Source organism: Photinus pyralis, unplaced genomic scaffold (assembly GCF_008802855.1).
Source record: "Photinus pyralis isolate 1611_PpyrPB1 unplaced genomic scaffold, Ppyr1.3 Ppyr1.4_LG3b, whole genome shotgun sequence".
In the NCBI taxonomy this organism is placed as follows: domain Eukaryota; kingdom Metazoa; phylum Arthropoda; class Insecta; order Coleoptera; family Lampyridae; genus Photinus; species Photinus pyralis.
The window spans coordinates 3,778,221-3,788,723 of record NW_022170510.1 but is presented as its reverse complement, the minus strand read 5'-3'; the positions used below and the strand labels follow the sequence as shown (position 1 = coordinate 3,788,723).

The 10,503-nt window shown below is 36.2% G+C and overlaps 1 pseudogene; it reads right to left on the bottom strand.

Moving 5' to 3' along the window:
• Positions 1–572: 572 nt before the first annotated feature.
• LOC116167018 lies at positions 573–1,709 on the bottom strand (annotated as a pseudogene).
• Between the last annotated feature and the right edge of the window lie 8,794 nt (positions 1,710–10,503).

Genomic DNA, 10,503 nt, shown 5'->3' with positions numbered 1-10,503 from the left:
AAAAAATATATTTCTTATATTTTAAAACAATATACGTATTCTAATGCTAATCTGAGGCAGAATCAGTTAAATCAGTGTCATTTTTTTTGTACATGCTCTTGTTATTTAGTGCTAGAAGATGCTGTGAGAATGTTACAGAATTGCAAGTTGCATTTCTCCTCCTTAGGTATGTTTTTGCATGTAAATTGCCAACTATACTAGACGTAGAAAGCTTATTTCTTCGATTAGTTTTTAGTAGATTTACATCGGAGAATGTTCGCTCTACGTTGGCAGACGAATGAGGAAAAATAAGTATATCAAAAACAAATTTTGTAAGCACAGGGAACATAGGACTATCATCGCCGTAACGCATGTTTTCAACGGTATTCCAAAACTCCTCTATGGAAACATCCGGATCAACATTTAACTTAGTGTTACCAAGTAGTCGCCATTCATTATCTAATTTTTGTAAATCATTTTCGCTTATAAGATTTGGAAAATGAGCTGCTAGAGGAGCTATACTGGAGTTTTTTTTACTAAGAACATTTTTAGGACTTAAGATACTTAACTGACTTAAAACTCTATCATTAAAATCAAATCGCTGTTATTTGACTTGCTGCTTCGATGAAAAACTGCAAACATCGCTTTCTAAAAGTATTTTTCATATCATCAGTTAAAGAACTCGTCGATGTTAAAACTTTGGCTCCTAAATAGATTTCCTCTAATGGGAGAAAGTTTGAAGGATCTTTGTAATTTATTTGCTTAAGTGGGACATTTAAAATTACGTCCCTTTTGATAAAACATTCTAAAAAGGTTTTGTAAATAGCGCTAACCGAGTCATACAAATCGTGTATTTTTGGTTTCTCAGATTGCATTTGTCTGTTTAAGTCATTAAAAAATGATAGAGAATTCCAAAAATTGCAAGTAAGGTTTTGTAAACGGATCACGTAGCTTAATTAAAATATTTTCTGCAACTAGCATGCGATCATTTGCAACAGCGTCAATAAAAAATAAAGTTAAAGCCTCATACTGTTCTAAAAGTCTAGTGACAGCCGCTTCCAACGAGAGCCACCTAGTCTGTGCCGGATGTAACATTTTGTGCACTTTTAAATTGGCAAATTTTTGGAAGTCTTTTAAATGTTCCACTCTTTTAGGGCTATTAGCAAAATAATTATAAATTTCTCGAACTAAATCTTCCATACCTCTTGGCAAACATTGACAAGCATTTGAGGCACATAGATGAAAACTATGGCAAATGCATTTCATAACAAAGATGTGTGGGATATCTAGTTTGATACGACTTATTACAGAATTATGTTTTCCTACCATCACACTTGCTCCATCTGAAGCAAATCCTACCAAATTTTGTTTATATGGAATATTTTTATTTTTAAAAAACCTCGTAACTTCCATATAAAGGCTTTCTGCTTTGGCATCTTTGATGGGAATTAAGGCAAGAAATTGATCGTGAATCCTAGAACAAAAGTATAGAGATAAATATTTAGCAATGTTAATGATGATTTTTAACTAACTTTTTGTTAAAGCGGTACCTCACAACAAGACATAAATGCTTTGTGCAAGTACGGTCCGTTGATTCGTCGATAACTAAAGAAAATTTGACCGATTTTAATATCTCACATATTTCCTCCTCATTTTTCTTTCCCAGAACATTTTTAACAAGGCTTGAACATTTAGTGCGGCTGCACTGAATTTTTTTCGCTATATCGGAGTCTGGGCAAAGTTTTGGCAGAAGTGCTGGAAGATGTTCCATTAAGTTGTATGGTAAGTTATGTTCCGAAATAAATGCAGCAAGGTGCGCGTCAGCATTTTTTAATGCTGTTTTTTGACTTGTCCAGTTTTTTATCAGAGTCATATCTGTTATACTAGGCTGGGCTTTTGTAGATTTGCTTAATTTAATATGTGAATCGCGGTCTTGATGTCTAACTAGTGCTAGCCGGCCAGTTGCTGTTACAGATATTTGTTTATTACAAACTCGACAAAAAGCGTGATGTACATCCTTCCCGGGCTTCATCCATTTCTTAAATTGATCGTCTTCTTGCCAATTTGGTTTAAATTTCTGTGCGTATTTTACCTTTTTTTGGTCTTGAAGGACCCTCATCGCCTGAATTACTATCATTTGATGAACTAAAATAAATTTGTATTACCTTTAACTTATTTAAATTATAATTTTACAATATACGTACCTCATAACTAAATAAGCTTAATAACATGAAATAGTCTATTGAAAACTGTAAACACAGGCTGCGTCGCTGCAATGCGATAATTGCACGTACAACGCTCACTAACCACTATTTAATATTAATCCCGTTATTTTTTATTTATAAAAGTGCACTGCAAGCATGACGCAACTCGCAAGTCGCAACAGAAGCAGAAGTAAGGCAAGTGTATTATCTTAAGTGTAACATGAGCCGCGTTTGCGTTAAATTACTGGCCTACGCATTGTAGCATTTGTAGCAAGTCACATTCACATACACGAAAAAATCACTGATAAAGTTGTAAGACTGATGTATTGCCTAGTTGGAGAATTTATGCATGTCAACTTGCAAATTTGAAAAAAAATCAGTAGAATTTATTTTGATATCAGTATATCAGTAGGCCTGTGGCTAAATCAGTAGAACTACTGATAAATCAGTAGACCTGGCAACACTGATGCGGGTAGAAAGGAACGAGGAAAAAGAAATTTGAGGGTATCGAAAGAAGATTGAAGACTGAAGACGACGACTGTAGATTGAAGACGGACGACTGAAGACTGAAGACGGACGACTGAAGACTGGAGATGGACGAAGACGAAGATTTCTTAGTAGTAGATAGGTACGTATAACAAGTATAGACAAAAATAACTAAAACTACAAGGCCCTAGAACAAAAACCTAACATTACGAGCTACAACTATCACAAAAAGGCTACTTACGAGATGGTGTGGGCCTTAACGTAGAGACAATATATAGATATGTATGTAGGCTCAATTAAATTGGTGGACGGTGAAATAAAGCTCGGATCCTAAGAGACAACGAAGAAATAGAAAAGGATACAGACAACAAAAATACTTACACAAGGGTTGAAATCCGGCGAGCAAGGGTAACATATATAATATATTGGTTGTAGATAACTTCACAAACACAAATGCGCTTCCTCTTCCACTCTTAATCCCCAAAATAGGGTTTCCAAGGAAGAAATACCAATTCCTGGTAATGAGTGGAGACTATAGGACGAGGGTAGAAATCCCAAAATTGTCGGATGAAAGCGGCTGCAAAAATTCCGCACCTCACAAGCACACCATACAATTGACAATTGACCAAAAACGGAAACGAAACGTAGAAGAATTTGAAAAAAACGAACAGTAATACCAATAATTAAGGAACATAAAAAGCCAGCGGGAAAAGAAGAATAGATTTTTGAAAAGAGCGGGAAAGAATAGCGTAGTTTACAAGAACTGACAATAGATGACACTGAAAGCGGATCAGAGGCGTAACATGGAATAAAATAGTACACATAAGCTTCGAAAATTAGAATAGTGAAAACAGTAAGGAAAGGAAAAGCGTTTAAAGCGTGAAAAGGTAAATACAATTGTAAGAAGAGAGCAAGAATCCAAAGAAGCGAAGAAATCGAAAGAAGAAATTTAAGAAAATAGGCACGCCTATGTGATGAAAATCAAAACAAAATAAATAAATTCCTAACCTAAAAATCAAAATAACTAAAGCAAAACTTAACTAAAAATGGACCTGTAACAAAACTTTACGTGCAGGTACGAACAACATTGAGTGAACACACAATAAATAAATTAGCAAGTGGATTGCTTAAGTGAATCTAGCCGTCATGAACTCTGTGAATTCCTTGACAGAATAAAACGTGTTATCCTGTAGGAAATTTTTAATTTTATTTTTAAATGATTGTTGGTTGCAGGTGGTGAACTCTAACGGCAACAAGTTAAACAATCGTGAACCCATCATATAGGGGGATTTATTATAGAAAGAGTGGTGGTGCTTCCTTGTGGAAATTTTGTCCTTACCCCTCGTATTGTAGGTGTGGGTATCTCCCACTTTCCCAAAACTGTTTATATTTTTGTGTATGTAACAGAGCAATTTGAATATGTAAATACTGAGGAGGGGTAAGATTTGAAAAGTTTTAAATGACCCTCTGCATGATTGGAGAGAACTTAGATTAAATATTAAACGAATTATTCGTTTCTGCGCAACAAATAGTCTGTGCAAGTACGTACTGCTCCCCTAGCAGACAATGTTATAATTTATATGTGAGTAAACTGTGGCATAATAAACCTTTATTAAAAAATCTTGGTGAAACTGTTGTTTCAAACGTGATAACAAATAATATGATTTGTTGATTTTAGCAATTAGATATTCTATATGATTTGACCACGACAAACAATTATCAATTTTGATGCCTAGATACATGGTGGACGTGCTACAGGAGATCACAGAGTTCTCTACGTCAAATTCGACAGCAGCATTTTCGTGTGTTTTATTTTTGGTCATTTTCATAATCACGGTTTTCCGAGAGTTAATGGACAGTTTATTTTCCTGACACCAAGAAACAAATTCGTTTATGACACATTTTAGTTTGTGTGTGGCAGCCAGGGCCGGACTGGCCCAGGCCGCTAGGCCGCCCGAGCGGCCGGGGCCCCGCGCCAGCGGGGGCCCTCGTGGAACCGCGAAGCGGAGCCTCCGTCGCGAGGCCCCGCTAAAGTGCTAACCCAGCTAACCCGAGGCTCGGCCATGTGGAGTAGCGAGTCAACTGGGCTCGCTCGCTTGCTAAATTAATTGATAAATTTACCAATACGTCACTGCAATTACAGCGCCTTCTCCTTTAATTTAATGTTCAATACTATTCAGCAAGTTGTTTGAAATACAATTAAAAAAATCTGCAAATCCCTTGTCTTCTTTTTCGGGCGGGGGGGGGGGGGGGGGCTTTTGGTCATGGAGCGCCCGGGGCCCTTACCCACCCAGTTCGGCCCTGGTGGCAGCATCATCATCGTTAGCACTTACTACTACAGCAGTGTCGTCTGCGTAAATAAAAGTCATTCCATTTAGGATTCCTTGTGGTAGGTCATTAATATAAATCAGAAACATGATAGGCCCGACGATGCTACCCTGTGGCGTACCGAGGTCCAATTTATATTCCGTTGACAGTTTATTGTTGTACTTTACGGTAAATTTCCGATTCGATAAAAATGAAATAAGGAAATCGCGTGTTTCATTTCTGATACCTGCAGCGTCCAACTTTTCTGACATCTTATTAATGTCAATGCTGTCAAAAGCGTTTGCTATGTCGAAGTATATAACAAAGCAAGTATTGTTTGAGTCCATTTCATTGGTCATCTGTTGTACTAATTGAATTGCAGCATCCTCGGTTGACAGGCGTGGTCGAAAACCAAATTGTCTGTCGGGGAGGACGTTAAATTTATCAAAAAAGTGTATCAGTCTGTTGTAAATACATTTTTCGAAAATTTTTGACAAAGTACTCAGTAGTGATATAGCCCTGTAGTTCGAGACAATCTGATGAATTACCCTTTTTTTGAATCGGCATGACACATGCAGCTTTCAATGCACTGGGGAAGACACCTTTTGTAATACAGGCATTAACAATGCTTGATAAATACGGCGCAATAAACATGGCGCATACTTTTAATAAGTTGTTGGGGATCTCATCCAAACCCGGAGAGCAGTTGGATTTTAGCGTATGTATGATGTTATATACCTCAGTGGGGGAGCATGGACTGAAGTAGAAGGAATGTTTTTTGGTAACAAGTGGTGTATGATGGGCATTGGCGGAGAACGTAGACTGAGGGTGAACAATTTTTTCCCGTCTCGATCTGAGACAATTTTTTTTTCGGGCCTCAAAAAAAGGCAGTGTATAACCTTCCTTTTTTACCAAAAATCGACTACACCAAAATTTCTTGGGAAAACACTTTTTCTTATTAATTTTGGTGCGTAGAATCCAAAACAATTCGTACTTTTTCGATCAGACTTCTCAATCAAAAGTTATAGACTAGAAACCAATTTCGAAAGAAAATTCAAAGGGCTGTAACTTTTGAACTAGTAGCCCAATCTTGGAACTGTTTGAAATTATGGATTCTACAGGCCACATTCTATAAGAACATTTTTTTCCCGGGTCGATCTGAGCCAATTTTTTTTTCGGGCCTCAAAAAAAGGCAGTGTATAACCTTCCTTGTTTACCAAAAATCGACTACACCAAAATTTCTCGGGACAACACTTTTTCTTATTACTTTTGGTGCGTAGAATCCAAAACAATTCGTGCTTTTTCGATCAGACTTCTCAATCAAAAGTTATGGACTAGAAACCAATTTCGAAAGAAAATTCAAAGGGTTGTAACTTTTGATCTAGTAGCCCAACCTTGGAAATGTTTGAAATTATGGATTCTACAGGCCACATTCTATAAGAAAATTTATTTTTTCCGGATCGATCTGAGACAATTTTTTTTCCGGCCTCAAAAAAAGGCAGTGTATAACATTCCTTTTTTTTTACCAAAAATCGATTTCTTCATTAAATGTAATACTCGTATTAATTGAGTAACGAGGTCAATTATTTTGCGGTAAACTTTGTTCGATTTATTCCATTGAAATATGCGGAAGAACAATTTCTAGGGTTACAAGCTGTCAAGGTTTCGAGAACATTCCACCAAACAGACAGTAATCGGGCGAAATTTTTTAGTCATCCGCGAGTTTTGGGGGTAGAGCCTGGAGTAGAACTAGATAGGCGACTCGCGTTCAAAGCGCGGCAAGGCGAGAGATTAGCGTTTTTGTTAGCATTGAATTTTGGAGTGGCAACCTTTGAGCCTAAATAGGTTAATTTGGCATTTGATAAGGGGTTAGAAAGAAGGAAGGTAGCTGGTAGAAAACAGTTCCTTTAGTTCCTTTCAATTAGAACACCAAGTCTACAGCCTATAAGATGTATTTCGCCCACTAGGATTCATGATTCCCCTTTTTTCCAAGGAATTGTGGCATAATTTCATAGTCCTTATGTAGATAGTAAGGGTGGTTTATCAATTGGGAAGTACTGTGATGTGCTTCAGATTCAAATTTAACTCAAAATAGGAGCAGGATTAACTTCTCGAAAATGGTCTTGGCATTTCTGTCCGCCCGTTGCTCTAGCTGCGATAGCCTGGGACCCTGGGTGTCAAGGCTTTTTGACTTAAAATAACAACTTCCTCATATGCTTATGAAGATTTTTCGAGTGCGGGAGTTCTACTAACGAGTCGTTGTATTGCGTTAAAATGGACAACTTTGTTGCTATGTAAAGAAATTGATCTTCTATCTTACAAACGCCAGACAGATATATAAAGCGAGGCGTTTGTAATAAATAATTTCATGAGAATATTATAAACATTGTTCCGTGAATTCTCCATAGTATATTTTGAAATGGAACGACCAAATTAGAGCAAACACTCTGTTAGATCTGGAGAAAATAATGAAAGAAACAGTATATTTTTTATTACAATTCTAACACCACAAGGGCATATTCTAAGAAAGTAGGCGGGCCCAGTTCGTATATCTTACAGCGCTCGTTATAACTGTGATATGCAAAGGCTCAGAAAGAGATAGAAATCGTGTCCAACGAGGATACAGCGATGATAACGACAAAAATTTTGGAGAGATATAAACAAGAAAACTTAAAATGATGGATAATAAATCACAACGTGGGGTTAACTCCCAAAGCAAAGCTTAATAAACCTACGGAGGTGGAAAACTCGATTCAAACAAAGTCGGTGCTACGTCAAACGAATCACCTAATTATATCTTTAATATTGGAGTGTAAATAATCCCAATTTTCTAGCAGCAGTACATTAACGCAAAACAAACGACAACGAAATACACGTGTCAACATTTCGGTACAATAAATGTTTGCAGAAAATTGCTAAGCAACACTTTTCCGTATCTTCGTTACCCCCCGTTATTTATTCATTGTTTTTTATTTACGATTTCAAACGTTGTACTGAATACAACTTTATATCAAGCAAAAGCTTTTAGCTGTATTAACAATGCAACAAAGTGCCAAAAACGTCCTAACTAGGGCATCACGCCTCAACTGAAAACATCATTTCAACGGAAAATCTGAGTTATGGTCGCAACGGGTACAGATAAATGTATGACTGTTTGGGCTTTTTGCAAATCTAAATTATATTGTGAAATTTATGGCTATCTACTTCCAATTTATACACATTCATCGAGAATAAGCTGGAGTTACCCCTACGTTATTCATACATTTAAATATATAACTGAATTGATGCAAAATCGACTCCGGTATAGGTATACACAGGTATAATAGCAACCGTATAAATTTGCAGCAAGTCAAGGAAAAAAGAATAAAGTCAATTGTGCAACGTACCTTTAGTGGATATTGTTTGGGCCAATAGCGTTATTTTTAGTATCATTCGCTGAAAAAATCTAATAATATCCCTTTTGAAATTGTGCGGGTATATTTTTTTGCACCGTAGCGGTTGCATGAAGATTTTGCCTAATACAAAATAATTATCGTGGTATAAAAACGAAACGAGTTTTTCGTGAGTGGGATTCGTGCTTTTCTAAAAAATTCACAAGCGCAAAAAGCCGATTGTAGTAAATTGAGAAAAAATACCTTGTCTATTTTTTTGTGTAGATTCATTCGCATGCGAACTGTAAAAACGCTATAATGAACAATGTTACGGAAGAATGTGCGGAGGATAATTTATCCTACTTTGTGTTACCTGTGTAGAATCTTCATATACAGATTAGTAGTTTGTAAGTCAAAATCGCACTACGCCGTGTTTGTTATTAGAAGGACTTTGCACATTTCCATTAGTACATAAGACATCATTTCCATATGTCACGTCATCGATTTTATCTTTTGGTACTCTATAAGTTACATCCCAGTCGGAAAAGCTAGAAATGTTGGAAATGAAATCGCGATTCAGCAAAAATGTGTGAAAACACATTAATAATGGAAGTTGTTTTTATTTACATGGTTATGTACGGGCCTCTTCTTTCATTTTTGATTAAATGGGTCTTTTATACAGGGCTTTGAATTTAAACTTGGCAAATAGATCGGCACTATCAATTGTCTATCACATCGTTGTTGATGTAAAAGCGATCCAAGAACGATAGCCGGCTCTCGTGGCCTAGAAAGAGTCATATTGGCTGTAAAAATTAAGAAGATTTTGCGAAGAGTAATGTAAAAGAGGTCGCTGTTGACAACTCGCCTCCGTATTCCAAGAATGGGACATAGTATAGGTAACTTGTAAAACAAGACTCTTAGTGCAGAATTGTTGTTTCCCAATTACTTAAACTTAATTAAAAGACTAATATGAAATTCAAAATATAGCTGGACTCTGGACTGTTCTAAATGAACGTATTTAGACATTAGCCGGATACGGCTTCATTTGTAGCACATCAACCCTACTCTATGTGCAAAATCCATAAAATTGAGATTAATAAAACCTGAAAAATTGTCGCTTCCATGAAACCCCAATTTTCCTTTGACACACAATGCTATTAAAGATATCAGATGAGATATATGTGTTAACATAACCGAGTAGCTTATTTGTCAATTTTTAGTGACGTGTAAATTGTAAGATTAATGGATTCGAAACAATGGAAAACCCTCAATAATATTTTACTTAAATGTGCTGTTGAATATGAAGCATAAGTATACCGTCTTGTTTAAAATAAAGAACGTGGCAGTAATTTAAATAAGAATTATGCTAGGGTTCCATCAGAATTCGTTTTGCACGCAGAAAAAATAAAGGTGGTTTATCTAAAAGTTCACGAGATGCCTAAAGCGAGGTCTGAACGAAGTTGCCTCTCCCGAATGTTCAAACTTTAAAGAATAAGTTGAAAGACGCATTTTTACTTGCAGATATTGATATTCTGTGCACATGTGAGGGGATTATTAAAAAAAAATTAGATGCCTAATCTATAACGTAAAGGACCACTTATCTGTACTTGACTCATGTGTCTTTCTGTACTAGTAAAATGATACAATATTGTAACAAGAGAATCAAGATAATATATCAAATCCGGAAACTAATACACTTTTTTCTTAAATAATTTGTCTTGATAGACAAATGGCACTGCAATGATATTGAATGCCGTAATTAGAACTCACGTTTTTAAAAAGTAGATTTACTGTGTTCTAGAGGCGCATTTATATAGTAGGTAAAAATGGCTCCAACTTTATGGAAATCAAACAATTGCATTGAAGCAAAATAAAATGTATATTATGTATAGTCACGTACCTCAATTTTAGTAAAAGTCTCTTGTCTCTCATTTGAATTATATAAAGTGGAACAATAAAAAATATCAAATTATTTATAATGAAATGCCCTTGCACGGTATCTCAGTCGCAATGGAGCCGGGAACGGTTAAATAACGCGATCCTGTCTCAGTGTTTGCGGCTTTAGCGTAATTTTCGCAATCATTTCAACGTTGCCCTACATGGGTCAGAAGTTTCGAACCACGGGCAAAATTAGGATGAAAGAACCATCAGATAAA